Consider the following 18,408-nt stretch of genomic DNA (forward strand, 5'->3'; position numbering starts at 1 on the left):
CATCATCCACCCTCCACCTACCCTCCCATCCCTCTGACTCCCTGTACGAGGGCATTCTTGCATTGCTATAAATATCTGAGGCTGGATAATTTATAAAGAAAAGAAGTTTAATTGGCTCATGGTTCTGCAGGCTGTACAAGAATGGTGCTGGCATTTACTCTGCTTCTAGGGAGACCTCAGGGAGCTTTTACTCATGGCAGAAGGCAAAGCAGGAGCAGGCATGTCACAGAGCCAGAGTAACAGCATTAAAAGAAAGAATGGCACGGGGAGAGGTGCCTCACACTTTTAACAAATCAGATCTCACAAGAACTCACTCAGTATTGCTACTACAGCACCAAGCCACGAGGGATCCATCTCCATGACCCAAACACCTCCCACCAGGCCTCACCTCCAACATTGGGGATTACATTTCAGCAAGAGACTTGGGCAGAACAAATATCCAAACCATATCAGTCAGCATCAACCTTCATTCCATACTCTGCTTCCATGTGTACACATTATTTAGCTCCCACTTATGAGTGAGAGGTGCAGTATTTGTCTTTTCTGTGTCTTAGTTGTTTCACTTAAGATAATGACCTCTAATTCCATCAATGTTGCTGCAAAAGACATGATTTTATTCTTTTTCATGGCTGAATAGTATTCCATTGTGTATATGCACATTTACTTTATCCAGTCCTCCATTGATGGACAGTTAGGTTGATTCCATATCTTTGCTATTGTGAGTAGTGCTACAATAAACATACATGTATCTTTTTGATGAAACATGCATTTATCTTTTCGATATAACAAATTCTTTTCCTTTGGATAGATACCCAGTAGTGGGATTGCTAGATCACCTGGTAGTTCTATTTCCGGTTCACTGAGAAGTCTTCATACTGATTTCCATAGAGGTTATACAAATTTGTATCCCTACCAACTGATTTTTTTTTAATCTGAAAGAATGGTCTAGAGAATATGCCCCTCATTTTTTTTAATTGTATTTTAGGTTTTGGGGTACATGTGGAGAACATGCAAAATTGTTGCATAGGTACACACATGGCAGTGTGATTTGCTGCCTTCCTCCCCTTCACCTATATCTGGCATTTCTCCCCATGCTATCTCTCCCCACCTCCCCACCCCCTGCTGTCCCTCCACTATTTCCCCCCAACAGACCCCAGTGTGTAGTGCTCCCCTCCCTGTGTCCGTGTGTTCTTATTGTTCAATACCCGCCTATGAGTGAGAACATGCAGTATTTGATTTTCTGTTCTTGTGTCAGTTTGCTGAGAATGATTGTTTCCAGGTTCATTCATGTCCCTACAAAGGACACAAACTCATCATTTTTGATGGCTGCATAATATTCCATGGTGTATATGTGCCACATTTTCCCTGTCCAGTGTATCATCGATGGGCATTTGGGTTGGTTCCAGGTCTTTGCTATTGTAGACTGTGCTGCAGTGAACATTCATGTGCATGTGTCCTTATAGTAGAATGATTTATAATCCTTTGGATATATACCCAGTAATGGGATTGCTGGGTCAAATGGAATTTCTATCTCTAGGTCCTTGAGGAATCGCCACACTGTCTTCCACAATGGTTGAACTAATTTACACTCCCACCAACAGTGTAAAAGTGTTCCTATTTCTCCACATCCTCTCCAGCATCTGTTGTCTCCAGATTTTTTAATGATCGCCATTCTAACTGGCGTGAGATGGTATCTCGATGTAGTTTTGATTTGCATTTCTCTAATGACCAGTGATGATGAGCATTTTTTCATATGTTTGTTGGCCTCATGTATGTCTTCTTTTGTAAAGTGTCTGTTCATATCCTTCGCCCACTTTTGAATGGGCTTGTTTGTTTTTTTCTTGTAAATCTGTTTTAGTTCTTTGTAGATTCTGAATATCAGCCCTTTGTCAGATGGGTAAACTGCAAAAATTTTTTCCCGTTCTGTTGGTTGCCGATTCACTCTAATGACTGTTTCTTTTGCCATGCAGAAGCTGTGGAGTTTGATTAGGTCCCATTTGTCTATTTTGGCTTTTGTTGCCAATGCTTTTGGTGTTTTGGTCATGAAGTCCTTGCCTACGCCTATGTAGGTCTTATGTTTAAGTCTTTAATCCATCTGGAGTTAATTTTAGTGTAAGATGTCAGGAAGGGGTCCAGTTTCTGCTTTCTGCACATGGCTAGCCAGTTCTCCCAACACCGTTTATTAAACAGGGAATCCTTTCCCCATTGCTTGTTTTTGTCAGGTTTGTCAAAGATCAGATGGTTGTAGATATGTTGTGTTGCCTCTGAGGCCTCTGTTCTGTTCCATTGGTCTATATCTCTGTTTTGGTACCAGTACCATGTTGTTTTGATCACTGTAGCCTTGTAGTATAGTTTGAGGTCCAGTAGTGTGATGCCTCCTGCTTTGTTCTTTTTGCTTAGAATTGACTTGTATGCCCCTCATTAATATCCTCCTTTTACCTATCTACTGCATAATGACTTTAGGAAATGCAGATATTTACCAGTTTCATTCCACAGACAAATTGAATATTGAAATTTCTGTGTAAGAGGCACAGAGGATTCAGATTTGTATGAACATGGGCAAGAGCTCTATGCACTTGTAAAGCTAGAATTGGAAATCTCAGATAAAATACATTTCTAGTAGTACCACCAGCATACATTCCACTGGATTGACTTTGTGATCATCATTAATACCTACTTTTTAAAACTAATGAAAAGGATTCATATCAAATATACTTTAAGGTATAAAAAGCAAATTATTTACAGGTAAAGCTGTTTTCTTTAGCATTTTAATTTCAAAACATAAAAATAATTACCATTTATTGGGCTTTTATACGGTATTAGACACTGTGTTAGTCACATTTCAAAAATTTTCTCGTGTGATGTTCACAATAATTCTGTAGGGTGAGAAATAGTCTTACTGTAGTAAGATTACTGAATAAACGAAACTTCTGAACCCGTTTAACTTGCCCAAAGTTAGTAACAGGACTAGCACTTGTACCTGAACCATCGCACTCCATATCACACTGCTAGCACACGCACCTGTCATCTTATTCCTGGCTCCTATTATTTCCCTTTTTTGTTTCCTTTCCCTTCCTCCCATAACCTCTTTTACCTCATTTCTTTTATTTCTTTTTTAATTTGTCAATTATACAACTAATACATTCTTATCAGAACAATTCATGTAGCACAAAAAGATATAAAGTAGAGAGACTGGATTAAGTGATAGCTCTTGCCTATAATCCCAGGACTTTGGAAGACCATGGCAGGCAGATCGCTTGAGTCCAGTTTTGAGACCAGCCTAGGCAACATGATGAAACCCTGTCTCTTCAAAAAAATACAAAAAGTAGCCAGGTGTGGTGGCGCACACCTGTATCCTCAGCTACTCTGGGGCCTGAGGTGGGAAGATTGATTGACCCCAGGAGGTGGAGGCTGCAGCAGTGTGCTGAGATTGCACTGTTGCACTCCAGCCTGGGTGACAGAGCGACACCCTGTCTCAAAAAACAAACAAAAAAAAAAGTGAAAGTAGCCTTTATCCAGACTATTAATATATTCCATTCTATTACCTGCCTTTTATGTATATATTTATGATATATATGGATACAGAAATAATGTATGTATATCATAGACATCTTCCGTGGCAGTGCACACACTTCTGCCTGTTATTTTTGACAGCTGCATGGTGTGTTCCATACTACAGATGAACTTTAATTTGTGGAGCCATTCTCTATTGATTATTCTGTTTATTTTGGCATCTTTCTCTCTGTTGCTGTTTATATTACTTTGCCTAATGAGCATCTGGTGTTTGCCTTACCTATACTAATTGAGATGATTGAAGTGTATCTAGTTTCAGTTTTCAAAAAGCAATAGTTATGTTTTTTTCTGTATTTTATTTAGTCTAATTTCTTGAAGAATATTTTGTTTTTACAACATGCGGTCTTGTGAGTCTTTTCTATAACCTTTTTGAAAAATCTGTCATCTTCCTTTCTGAGTTGTCAACAGAGATTATATTTTAAATGTCAATACTGATTAAATACTTTTTTAGGGATTAGCTATTTCAATAAAATGTTTTCAATTAACACATAAAGACAATTTAATAGTAGATTCTTCATTAGTCTTTAGACTGTAAAATTTTGTGTATTGTTAAATGCATACAGTGAAAAAATTTGAACCACAAACTGTCAACAAGTAATTTGTAATTTTTCCAGTAGAAATTAAGGTCACTAACATAATTTCTGGCATCATATTAGTCATTTATTTAAGTAAAAAATACAGTCTACCATAATTACTGATATATTGGTTAACTGCTTTTTGTAATTCTTATTATAGACTAATTACTATCTTTTTTTAGATAACTATTCTAAAATACAACAGGAGTTGTCAGTATACAGTATTTACTTGAATACAGTAGACATTGATAAATATCAAGGGAATTAAAGGATGTATGGAAGGGAGAGGGAAAATTGAGGAAGTTGTAATTTGTTAATACAACAGTGATAGTGATTATATTAAAATATAAAGAATAAAAAATACCATATCTAGCTAGCAAAAGTATCTCTTACAAAGCAAGAAGAAAACCTACCATGTGATCTCTTGTTCTAAGCAGATGTGAATAAAAGAGGGACTCTGTTGCAAAGTAGAAAAAGCATAGGCTCCTTCTAATCCCTTCCAGCCATTTCCTAGCAGTGAAACCCTGTTTTACCTTTCCGCATACACAGTATGAATGGTAAAACCTCTGTGACAATATTCCGGTATAACCAAAAGATGATTCATCTATCCTCAACACCCAGAGTGAGTCTTAACAAATGGTGGTTGCTATCGTGTTGCTGTTAAGCTACTACTCTGGCTTATGGGATTTTTTGCTTGTTTCTCTCACTCTCTCTCTTTTTTTTTAATAGAAATAGCGTAAAGTAATGATTTTTTTTCATAGTTTATAATTGAATGAGAAAATAAAATGAGTTTTTTGGATTCCAGCACTGATTAACAATATTGATGTATTTAAATTTTCAAATCCTTGTTCATTAGCTGTGATAGAGTAAGAATATAGTTAAATCCTGAGAGCCAACCTGTCCTATTACCTTTAGAAGTGAATATGCCTCCTGCCAGCCATAATTCCTTCCCTGCCCTTCTGTAGGGATCTCTTCCCCATTGACTCCACGCTGCACTTCCAACACTAGGAACCTCTGTTCAGATCTTACTTCATTCACTTCTTGGCAGCATTCAGCATCATTGGGCCTTGACATCCTTTTTTCCCAACTTCTGTGACATCATACCCTTCTGGGTTTCATACTGCTTCATGACCCATTCCTTTCCTGATCCTTTTCTCACTGCTCCAATCCTATTGGTCTCTCATTCAGACCAGTCTCCCATACTAGTGTGGCTATTTTTCAAATATATCGGCAGTACTTATTTTGGAAGATCTTATGTGTTCCTACCTCAGGGTCTTAACACTGACCTTTCTGCCTGGCTTTTTGTTCCCTTTTTGCTCATGTCTCATCTTTTGAATGATGCTTATCCTGACCCCTGTGTAATTTCACCACCCTAGCCACACTCTACTTTTTCTTTCGTAGCACTTACCACCTTCTAAATTACTACATCATTTACTTATTATGGTTGTGTTTGCTCTTGTCTTCTCTGATAGAAGCTCCCTGAAGATAAAGATTTGTTTTTCCCACAGATACACCAAGCATAGGACTACACACATAGTTGGCATTGTTGAAGTCACAGGGTCTATCTGGTGTTGTGTGTTTTTTTAAGCACCTCATTCACTTACAAGGCTCTTTGTACACCATACACCAGTCACTCACCCATAAATCTTCATCTCCGCCTCTTTCCTGATCTCCAATATACTGACCTCTCCATATAGTGTCTAATATATACAGTGAAAAAAACAACTTTGCACCTTTGCAGCCATCCTTAATTTTTCTCTTTCGCTTACCATCACCCCACCTCCCCTCCAGTCTATCATCAGTAAGCTCTGTTGACACTCCCCTCTAAAACGTATTCCAAATCTGCTCATTCCTCTCCATCTCTGCTGCACCTCCCATCTGTGCCAGCATAGTCTTTCACTCAGACAACCGCGGCAGCCTCTTTGCTTTTCCCCTGCTTCTCTACTCTTGACCCTTTACTAACTATTCTCCACACTAGCTGGATTCATTTTCTTACAATTTAAAAATGTAATTCAGATCCTCTCAGTGTCTTCCAGTGGTTTTCCATAGCACTTAGAATAAAATCCAGAGTTCATTATCTGACTTATAAATCTAACCCTAGTTGACTTTTCTACTTTTATTAACTGTTTTCCTCTCACCCTACCATACTCTAGTCACAGAGGCCTTCTTTCATCTTTTAAGATATGATAGGCTTAGAGCCTTTAAACTAACTGTCCACTCTCTATCGGAATTTCTTTTCCCCCTTTTGTGACTTTAAGTCAGTGCTTAACTGTTGCCCCCTCAGGGCTTTTTCTGACAATCCAATCACTGAGTCATTTAGTGACTCAATCACTTAGTTCTTTGCATAACCCTTTTACACTATCTCTTGTAGTCTTTTGGTTATTGAGTTTCTTCCCCCATCAGAATATATACGTGAGAGCATAGACCTTTTGACTGCTGTTATGCGTAATACACAGAACAGTGTCTGGCACATAGTTAATACTTAGTAAATATTTGTGGAATGAATGATTGCATGAATGAAGAAAAGAAGCAGATTTTTTTATTACAAATCTTATAATACTTAAGATAATATTAGCTATCTGATTAACACTATCCTTAGGCAGAGTGGGGGGAAAAAGTGGCTTTTCTGATTTGAGGGAAAGGAGCACTAAGAAATATTTATTTTTCTGTCTTTTAGCAGAATGCAGGAATAGTTATACCCTATCCCCATTTTTTTATGTACATAGTAAAATATTTAAAACAAAATTTTCTGTAAGACCATTATTCAACAGATTATTTCATGTATGCTTTTGTTTTTTTGTTTTTCTAGCAAAACATGACAGATTTTCTTATAGTCTAAACATTGTCTAAAAGACAGCTTGAATGCCAAAATAATGTATAATTAGGTCTATTCATTATCTTGCCACATGCTAAGTAGATGCTAAGAATTTATCACTGCAGTAAAAGTCACTGGATCATTAAGTTTATTTTATAGAAATATGTTTTAAAATTTACAATTCTTTTTTGTAAGACGGTAGCAAATTATTATGCAGAATTTACACCTCTGCCCAAGACTCTTGCAAATATATGCTTCTGATTTTGTAGAGATCTTCCTAAAGATTGGATATCTAAAAATCAAAATGCTTTTTTTCTTTTTTGAAAAAATGCCTTCTGTAGATATCTGGGTGAGAAAGCAATAAAATATAAATAAAAATCTTTTATCAACAACATCTAGTGTTAGTACTTCATGACTGATTGTCAGTGTGTTGTACTGAAAAATGTCAGTGGTTTCTCCCAAAGAGTGAAGTGGTGGCAGTGATGGCAGCACCTATTTCTAACTTGTAGTTTGTTTCTCATTTTCAAGATCCTGTTGCTACTCATTGGTTTTTCTTTCCAATGGTTGGTTAAAATTCAGGTTTGTTTCATGAATACATGACAGTGTGATCTTAGGATCCTGCAGTTGCTCAGTAGCCAACCACGCTTAACAAAGTTTGATGTAAATATTTGCAAGATAGCTGCATCAACAAAGCTGCAAGATACGCTTTGTTGAGATACCAAGTCCCAGTAAAAAGTAGCATTAAACCTGATGACCACAGAAGCCATGGAATAAAAGCACATTCTAAGACTTGAGCTTTTTTTCTGAAGCTGTTGTACAACGGATTCTATATTTTATTCTCTAAGTTAGGTGAAATCTCAAACTTTTTGAAAAGGGTCATAGTTAAAATCATTTTTGTCCCATAAAAGAAGGAAATCATGTCATTTGCAGCAACATGGATGGAACTGGAGGTCAGTACGTGAAATAAGCCAGGCACAGAAAGACAAATAGCACATGTTCTCATCCTTAAGTGGAAGCTAAAAAAAACATGAGGTAGACAGTAGATTGATGATAGTATGGGGGAAAGGGGAGGTGGAGAAAGGTTGGTTAGTGGGTACAAACATACAGTTAGATGAAAGGAATAGGCTTAAATGTTTGATAGCAGAGTAGGGTGACTGTAGTTAACAACAATATATTAAATGCATTTCAAAATAGCTAGAAGAGAGGACCTAAAATGTTCCCAGCACAAATAAATGATTAGTACTTGAGGTGATCGATCCCCCAAATACCCTGACTTGATCATTACACTTTCCATGCATGCAACAAAGTATCACTTGTCCCCCTTAAATATTAGATATCAATAAAAAAATTTTAAATGTTAAAAAATATTTTTTATCCTTTATTCTTCCAGTTGAATAGATTTCCTTTTCATTCTTCCAGAGAGTAGAAGATTTAATGGAAGTCCCAGTATCTGTATGCAGGCCTATGACTAGCTTCACTTCTTGGTCACTAATACTAGTTGACAAAACAGCATATTCTAAACTGATTGTCTTTATTATCCGGTAGCTTTCCTATTCCCCATAACAAATGTTCCAAACTTTTGATTACTCGCCTCAGAATGCTTGTCCCACTCCTCTTTTCTTCATTCCTAGCAGATCATACCTTGGAGAAGAAAGTAGGAACTATCAGGCATGAACTTCATTAGCTTTTTCTTCCTCTTCAATTCAAATCTGTCTACATCTTCATTCATTTTTCTTAACCCTTTCCTTGCTTGCTATTTCTGCTTTCCAAAACCAAGGAAGGAATTTTGACAAAAATACCAAAGGAATTCATTGGGGAAAGGATAATCTTTTCAATAAATAATATTATGGTAATTAGATAGCCATATGTAAACATAAAAAAGTTTTAAAACTTTAGGCCCTTAGTCATAATCATATTATGCACAAAAATTAAATGAATTATTGATTTAAATATAAAAACAAAAAATGTAAAATTTCTAGAAAAAAGATTATTTGTGACATTGGGTCTGGCAAAGATTTCTTAGATGTGGTTAAAGATTTATAAAAGAAAAAAATTGATAAACTTTGTCAACATTTAAAAATTTTGCTTTATGTAAGACACTGAAGAGAATGAAAAGACAAGTCACAGACTGGAAGAAAGTATGTGCAAATGACATACTTGTCAAATAGCTCATATCTAGAATATATAAAGAACTTTTACAACTCAACAATAAAAGGACAAATAGCTCAATTTTTTAAATGGGGGAAAAATTTAAATATATTTCAAAAGAGAATATACTCAAATGGCCAGTGAACACATGAAAAGATGTTCAGCATCATTAGATGTTAGCGAATTGCAAATTAAAACCACACTGAGGAAACCACTAGAGTGGCTATTATCAAAGACTATCATTATCACGTATTGCGGAGGATGTGGAGAAACTCAAACTCTGTTACACTGGTAATAGAAATATAAAATGTTACAGCCACTTTGGAAAGAGGTTGGCAGTTTCTGGAAAAAATTAATTGAAATTTGACCAAGCAATTCTACTACTTACATATCTTAAGAGGAATGAAATCATGTCCACACAAAGATTTGTACTAAAATGTTGATAGTATTATTCATAACCGCCTAACAGTGCAGATGTCTGTTAACTACTGTGAATGGATAGACAAAATGTGTCTTATCTATACAGTAGAACTACACAGCAATAAAAAGAAACAGTTGACTGTTAAATGGTATAGGACGACTGAACTTTAAAACCTCGATGCTACGCTACCTAAAAGGAGCCAGACACAGACTACACATTGTACAACTAATTTTTATGAATTTCCCAGAAAGGCAAATTGTAGAGACAAAACAGATCAGTGGTTGCCTAGGGCTGGTGGTGGACATGGAGACTGACTATAAATGTGACATGGGGGAATTTTTATGTGGTGATAGAAATGTTATAAAACTGGATGTCATAATAGTTGCACAACTCTGTAAATTCACTAAAAGACTGAACTGTACACTTAACCATAGGTGGGTTTAATGAAATGTGAATTATGCCACAATAAAACTAAATAAAAGCTGAGTTAGTACCACTTGCCTTGGGTTCATTACTTTTTGTTCATTCTTAATTATTCTCTTCACGGTTATTCCCCACTCTTCCCCTACCTCTTTCCATGTTTCTCTACTAATGAAAATTATTGTCAGAAGTTCTGCTTCCTAAGTTCAATGCCTTTTAGATCACGTTTAGAACATGGGTTTGTGTCATCACAAAAAAAATTCCAAAATCTGGGTTCAAATTTCAACTCTGTTAACTTACCTTTGTGACACTGGATAAGCCTCCAAGTGTCTGTATTCAGATTTGTATACCAGCTAGAATATTAATAAGATCTATTACTTGAGGATTTGTGAATGTTAAATGAGACCATGTATTTGAAACATTCTGTAAGTGCTCGCTGTCATTGATCCCCTTAAAAAATGACTCATAAGTTGAAAGGCTGTGAACTAGTGAGTGAGCATCTAGAGCAGTGGCTCTTAACCAGAGGAACCTCAAAATTTAAGGAGGTTTTATAGACTGGCTTCACAGTAACAGGTCAGGTTGAAAAGTATTTGGACCGAAAGAGAGAGGGAGAGGGAGAGAGAGAGTATGTGTGTGTGTGTGTGTTTAGGAAACATACAGGTTTTGCTAGTAGAGAAAGGGTAAATCAGAAAGTTAAAGAATAAATGATTCCCAGCACTTTGGGAGGCCGAGGCGGGCGGATCACTAGGTCAAGAGATCAAGACCATCCTGACCAACATGGTGAAACCCCGTCTTTACTAAAAAATACAAAAATTAGCCAGGCGTGGTGGCGCGCACCTGTAGTCCCAGCTACTCAGTAGGCTGAGGCAGGAGAATTGCTTGAACCCATGAGACGGAGATTGCAGTGAGCCAAGATTGCACCACTGCACTCCAGCCTGGCAACAGAGCAAGACTCTGTCTCAAAAAAAAAAAAAAAAAAGAATAAGTGATATATCAGGATTTAGAAAAGAAGACCTCTAGTTAAGTTCAAAGGATATATGTAATTACAAGATCTCAATTTTAAATCAGAACACTTAAGCTGGATGTGTAGGAGACAGGAAATTCATGTTAGAGAGCAATTTAGTGATATGGAGGAATTCATAAAGTGAATTTGAAAAGAGAAGTACTATGCCAATGTGGCTGGAATTACTGCCTCTTTACCTGTTCTCATTTACTTGTTTTTGTAACTATCTCTTTCTTAGAGTTGACTCCTTCGCTCTTCCATTATCCAGGGTATAGAACACTTCTTGCCATCTGCTTCCAGATTCCATCCCAGAATAATTAGGGGTTTTTTTTTTGCCATGTTAATTCACTTTATTTTTCTTATATAAAAACCCTATGTTGTAGCCACAGCTGGAGCTTGGGTCCTCTGCACGGAGACTCTGGTGTGGGTCTTGACAAGGTGGTCAGTGAATTCCTGATAGGGAGACTTGGTGAATACAGTCTCCTTCCAGAGATCGGGGGTCAGGTAGTTGTAAGTCTCAGAGATGGCATCAAAGGTGACCTTGGCGAAGTTGCCCAAGGTGGCAGTGCAGCCCCTAGCTGAGGTGTAGCAGTCATCGATACCAGCCATCATGAGCAGCTTCTTAGGCACAGGTGCTGAGACAATGCCAGTGCCCCTGGGCGCGGGGATGAGGCACACCAGCACAGAGCCACAGCGGCCTGTCACCTTGCAAGGGACGGTGTGGGGCTTGCCGATCTTGTTCCCCCAGTAGCCTCTGCGCACGTGGACAATGGAGAGCTTGGCCAGGATGATGACCCCACGGATGGCAGTGGCCACCTCCTTGGAACACTTAACACCCGGACCGACATGACCATTGTAGTCCCCAGTAGCAACAAACGCCTTGAACCTGGTGCGCTGGCCAGCACGGGTCTGCTTCTGCACCGGCATAATCTTCAAAACCTTATCCTTGAGAGAGGCCCCCAGGAAAAAGTCAATGATCTCAGATTCCTTGATGGGCAGAGAGAAGAGATAGATCTCCTCCAGAGATTTAATCTTCATGTCTGACCAGGCGGCCCAACTTGGTGACAGGCATCCCCTCCTTATCCTCGGCTTTGCCTCCACGAGCTCCGCGGCCTCGGCCCTGGCCCCGGATGGATACCACTGCCGACACCTCTGCGGAAGCCACCGCAGTTCCCCATCCCAGGGCCCCCAGGGCCCCCGCCCCCCCATTTGGTGTTTTATCGGAGAAGAAGAAGAATTAGTTTTTTATCTCTCTCTTTCTTCCCAGTGTTGACAGCCTTCACTTTCTACTCTTCACACTGTCAGTACCACAAGTTCTCTAGTCTCCACACCACCGGTTCCCAGGTCCACCACTGTCCCACACCTCAGCCTTGACCTGGCTGTTTCCTCTTCTTTCTCTCTCCTGTCTAGTCTAGATCCTTTGTATTCATCTGGGCATTTCAGAAAGTTCAACCCTCTCTCACAAAGACCTTACTAATTTCCTTCCTTAGAATGCTTTCTCTCTTCCCTCTATATTCTCTAGAACACTAAAGCACTGAAGTCTTTGCTGTAATACTTAAATTAATTATATGTACTCTTGCCTCATCTCTCCTATTAGTTGAACTCTTAAAAACAAAAATAGTTGTACTCATTTTTGTTTCCATTGTGCATTGCATTGTACCATGACTCATATATAACATGTTCTCAAATAATATTATAGATCACAATTCGATTTTTTATTTGTTTCTTTTTAGTGAAGAATTTTTACTTTCTCAGTCAGGAATCACAGCTTTCTTTGAGTACTGTAGGTAACCTACTCTTCCTACAGAACTATCCCCCCCCCAATACATATAGTACTTAGAGACACAAAACATATGCATATTGACACATTTTAATTTTTATGACCTTTTGATAATCTTGTCCCAGGAAGGGCCTTATCTTAGCTGTTTCCATGGGATGACTATTTCCTATGTCTTCTTACCTTCCCACACCCTCCATGTTAGTAGGCAGGATGGTAGAGGGTTGTGAGGCTACTGTTCTCAAAAATGAGACATTTCTGTAGAAGGGTGATTTACAACAGGGAAGTAATAGAGGTGACCAGGAAGGGTTGCGAAGAAAGGAAAAGCACTAATTAGTGTATGAACCCATTTAAAGATGGGTCAGCGCCATTCAGTCACTGATGCTATCCTGAGCTTAGACACTTCCTATTTTTGCTCGTCTACCCAAGGTGAAAGTGAGAGATAGATGTGAGAGTTGTCTGGCTGGTTTTAGTGGGGCTGTGCTAGTTCTAGATTTATGGAGGAAGATTGAAATGGAGCGGAGGATAAACTTGACCATATTTTCATCATCCCAAAGTAATGGCCTTTGCAGCAATTTACTCAACAAACTAGGAGATATGTATTTGATGGCATAATCATGCATACACATGCGTACACAGAATATTTGGTTGATTTTTGTGTCATTTTTTAAAAAACTCTTTCTCAAAAATCCAACTTTTTTTAAAGATTGTTTTATAAGGTTATCAATATTTGGGTGACGTTTGTTATATAACATATAAATCTATTATTTAATATATAAACAACAAATGAGAAAAATTCTGTCACTGTAGTTTGAAGATAGCAAACATTTTAATAAATACATTGAACATATCAGTTTATTAGTCTTTATTAATATTTCCAAAGGAGAAATTAAAATACCACTATATAGTTTGCAGATTGTTTTACTTGGTGAACAGGCAAGAAGACAGAATAAGAGGTTGAAAAGTGAAATATGGATAGTTTATAGTTTGCTTAATTTATCAGTGGTCCTGTTTACATTTTGGGATCACATCCTGAATGTTTTGCAACTTCCTATTCATTCTAGCATTTTGGGATTCTTATGTTGACATAGTTAATTCTATATTGAAACCTAAGGATTTGTTATTTAATAAACACGTAGAAATGATAATTTCCAGTTAAATGAACCACAAAAAAATTATGAAGTTAAAAACAAATCAGTTATCATTTGGTGGTTCTATACAGTTTATTGTCAGTTAATGATCTTTATTAAATTTGAAACTTTCTGAGTTTATTTGGAATTAGGTCATCACATGCTGAGATGAAATACCAAGTCATTTAAATTAGATACTGAGCATGCTCATATAAAGTACTTACTCTTGGAGACTGCAGTGTGGTTCAGCTTTCTTCTAGTGGAAGGAGCAGAAAAGAGATCACGGTGTGCCTCTTTGTCATCATTCTGTCAGAAAGCATGTAATTTGTCTTTAGAAACCAGAAACCTGAGACAAAGAAAAGAACGCAGATTTTTAGGAAAAGGCTATTTGGTGAGTTAATTGGCTGTTTTATTCTATTTTGCTGTAATCGGTCAGTTATTCCTAGCTAGTCTGTATCTTTACTTTTATCTGCTGCTTTTTTGTACTATGCTGAAGCTTTATGTAGCAAGCAACTTAGCTGAGATTGGGAGAAAATTGTTTCTGCAGTCTAAATCTTATTCTGAAATATTTCCATTACATTTCTGAGGTGACACGTTCATAAATTGCTATGATGATACTTTCTCATGTTCTCCACAAATTTTATTTGCTCTCTTGTGCTGAATAATGCTGGCAGAATTGTGTGCCGAGAGACTTCAAGATTTGTCTTTTTGGATAGTTTTAGCATTTTTATTCTTACATCTTAATAAAATAACAGTTTTTGCTTTCACATTTCTATACTATATCTACTAAAGTAATAGGTAAGATCCAGTTCACATAAGATCAAAAATTCTTTAAAGAAAATGAGAGGGTGTATTACAGTAATATGTACACATATTATTAAAAAGGTGATTCAAAATGAAAGTCTGCTTTGTAATATAGTTGGTCATTTAAACTACTCTAAAATAAAATGAAATTGACATTTTCTAAAATATTAGGTGTTACAGTTATTTTGTATTCATATTTAGAATTCTGTCTTTAGTTACTGAATTAGCTACAGAAGTGTTACCTGATAATAGTTTTGCCATTTTAGGCTATTATTTTCTCTGAGCTCATATTAAGGTGATCAATCAGAACATAATCTTATTTAAATGTTTTTTTTTTTAATCCAAAGTTTTCATGTTTTACCATGAAGTTAAAGGGGGGTGTTTTTGTGTATTTTCTCCATATTATGCTCTTAAAATAATATGTAATATTTAAAATCTGTTATTTCAGGATGAACACAATTTTGATTATATATTTATAATAGATAAACTTGGCAATCAAATATTCAGAGCCTTCTCCTGGAGATTAAAATAGCATTACTCTGCTGGAGATAAACCATTATACTTTTTGAAGATTGAAAGAAAAAGCATAAAATTACCATATTTATTTCCTTCAGGGAAAATCATGTTTGTTAGTACACATAAATGTCAGGTAGGGAATTTGAGGCATATAAGGTGCTTTAAAGAGTTCTAGAAAAATTATGTGGGGGGTGGGAGCAATAGGAAGAGACTACTGAAAGCTTAGTACCTTCAAATGCCAGGCAATTATGTGAGGCTTTCCTGAAATATCTTTATTTTGTGAACTTCCCCCACTATGCCATTTTCAGGGATTGGCACATGTGAAGGAGGTAGGTGTATACTTAAGCTTATATATTCATGAAAAGGGAGTGTTAGCGTTTGGAGATGAGGACTGGGTGACAGGACTCAAGAAATCTATTCCCACTTCTTCACACTGACTCACTTGTTTGACCTTGCACATTATGCATACGCTGTTTATTTCTACCTACTTTTAGTATAATACTTTACCATGGCAATAAAGTGGTTCATTTATGGTTTCTAAAATAACATTATTTTGTGGACTGTGACAAAGATTCATGAAGGGTATAAGTCACTAACAGCCGTCGTGGGGAGAAAACAAACAAATTCTATTAAATGTTTTTTTTTTTTAACTAAAATGTTTCAAGTGTATAAAATCTATAAATTAGTCTTTTGTAGTCTTTGAAACTAATCTCAGAAATACATATTCCATGTGTATTATGTAATTAAATGGTGACAGATGTGGTTTTAACTTCATTCTCTCATATTTACTGTAAACTGGATGGTCACAAAATTTCATGGCAAAATTGTACTATTATACTATTTTACACTATTTTATCTTATTTATTTAGTCCCAGATACCTCTAATCATAAATCTTCATGATCTTCAATAGAAGAGAAATAATGAATAGAGAAGATCTATTAAAGAAAAGTGTGGAGACGTACTAAGAAAATGAAAGAAGAATGCAGAAAGAAAAATTATTGATGGCAAAGGTCTCTTTGCCAGGTTTCTAGATATTAAGTGTATATCTATATATCTTATTCACTTTCAAATTATTAAATTTATCTACTCATTTAACTTAACATCTGCCCATTAAGGAGCACTTACTTCCTTAATTTTGATGAATCTCCATAGTGTTTAAAGATCCTAAGTGGTGGTAGATTAAAATGGGTTTTGTGGTCAAGTACATTTGGGGAATAACAGGCCATAAAGGATTGTTCATAGCAGAACTTCTTGCCCTTTAATATCTTATTCAGAACTTTATTCTTGAACTTAATTTTTTCTGGCGTAAGGGCTGCTAAGGAAAATGTAATATGTAATATTAAACATTTGGCAAGCATTTCAGTAATTGTAACTATAAATTTTTATATTAAAATATCTGGATAAGTGAAGGAAAAATTGTCAGTTTGCTTTTTATCTTCTATTTTGTAATCTTAGAATTACCGGGTAATGAGATGTAAAATGTATTATTAGTAGATAAGGTGATTGTAATAGCTATATGAGTTAAAATGGCATTTTTGAAAGCCACTGGGAGTGTACATTACACTAGGAGTGTAAGCAATGACTACATGAAAGATTTGTAATAAAATAGTGACTGAGTAAAGATTTTGGTAATTCTCACAAGTTTCCACTAATTAAAGTTACTCCTAAGAACCTAGCATGGTGTTAATCACAAAGTAAGCATTCAGTAAATGTTTATTTAGGCTGGACACGGTGGCTCACACCTGTAATCCTGGTATTTTGGGAGGCCAAGGTGGGTGGATCACCTAAGGTCAAGAGTTCGAGACCAGCCTGGCCAACAGGACGAAACCCTGTCTCTACCAAAAATATAAAAATTAGCAGGACGTGGTGGTGGGCACCTGTAATATCAGCTACTCAGGAGGCTGAGACAGGAGAATTGCTTGAACCCAGGAGTAGGAGATTGCAGTGAGCCAAGATTGTACCACTGCACTCCAGCCTGGACAACAGAGCAAAACCTCTGTCTCAAAAAAAAAATGTTTATCTTTTCACTTTAATTTAAACCTTCTGCCTCTTCATTGAAACACATCATACTCATGGAGGTAGAATACTTGTCTGCCCCACTGGCCCACCTACCTACTTTAGTGAACTTTTTCTTAAATTGTATTTTGAAAAATTGATCATTGGATTCAGTTTTCAGCTAAGCTTTTATTTTTTGGCATTCCTGTGAAATTTGAAACCTAATTTAAATAGCAGTTTTCTTTGCTTTAACTTAATGACTGTACATGTTCTGAAATCCTTGTTTGTGCTAAGAAGAGAGAATACAAATATTAATACATCTAGGGGCAAGACCTCTTATTCTTAGCTACTTAAAAGCCTAAGATGGGCTGGTTACTTGACCCAGGGAATTCTGCAGATTGAATGTTAGCCTCAAATATTTGACATCAATATGATTGTCCCTGAGGATGGAGATAGATTGAGTTTCCATTAAGCTTAGTATAGAATTGATACTTTTGTGGTTTAGTAGCCATATTTATCTCAAAATAAAGTACTCGAAATTGAATATGCAATTTATACAGAAATAATGTAAAATATGAGGGGACTTCAAAAATTTATGGAAAATGCATATTATGATAAAATTGTGCATGTACAGGAATTTCATAAATTTTTTTTACACCAAAATAAACTTGTACTAACGTGTTATAGCATGTCTGAACAGGATCTAGTTTGAGGCACTGAGAAGGATAAGATACCAGTTTGAAAAGAACTCCTATCAGAGCAACATGAATTCTGCTAAAACTGAAGCAAGAATAAATGTCAAATTTATGATGAAGCTTGGGTGGAAGGATGGTAAAATCAAATCACTGATGATTCACAAAAAGTTTATGGGACAACATTCCAAAGAAATCAGCAGTTTACATATGGATACCTCATTTTAGGAAGAGACAGGACGATGTTAAAGATTGAAATTTGCAGTACCAAACCATCCATATCAATTTTCAAGGAAAAAATAAATCTTGTTCATTCCCTAATTGAAGACTGACAGTTAACAGCTGAAATAGGAGCCACCACCATAGACAGCTCGACTGGTTCAGCGTATACAAATCTGACTGAAAAATTAGTTGAGCAAATTTTCCACTCAGTGAGTTCCAAAACTCTTGCACCCAGATTAGCTTCAGAGAAGAGCAGAGCTTCCAGTGGAAATTTTAAACAAGTGAGATCAAAATCCTGAAGCATTCCTTTGAAAAA

At 36.5% G+C, this 18,408-nt stretch overlaps 1 protein-coding gene and 1 pseudogene across 41 annotated transcripts in view; one reads left to right on the top strand and one right to left on the bottom strand.

The window, feature by feature from the left end:
* PLEKHA5 (pleckstrin homology domain containing A5) overlaps window positions 1-18,408 on the top strand; it is a 238,640-nt gene that overhangs the window by 65,862 nt on the left and 154,370 nt on the right. For 6 of the 41 annotated variants that reach the window (XM_064377745.1, XM_064377753.1, XM_064377754.1 and 3 more), the window contains exon 1: window positions 14,109-14,253. The exons of 34 other annotated variants lie outside the window; for them this stretch is intronic. The gene's annotated coding sequence lies outside the window, so the exon portion shown is untranslated. Of the gene's footprint in view, window positions 1-14,108; window positions 14,254-18,408 lie in introns of those variants that run through there. One more of the 41 variants, XM_064377743.1, reaches the window with a different exon arrangement.
* LOC105713846 (small ribosomal subunit protein uS5-like) lies at window positions 11,324-12,148 on the bottom strand (annotated as a pseudogene).

This window comes from Aotus nancymaae, unplaced genomic scaffold, assembly GCF_030222135.1.
Source record: "Aotus nancymaae isolate 86718 unplaced genomic scaffold, 86718_ANA_hifiasm-v0.15.2.pri h1tg000016l, whole genome shotgun sequence".
Classification (NCBI taxonomy): Eukaryota; Metazoa; Chordata; class Mammalia; order Primates; family Aotidae; genus Aotus; species Aotus nancymaae.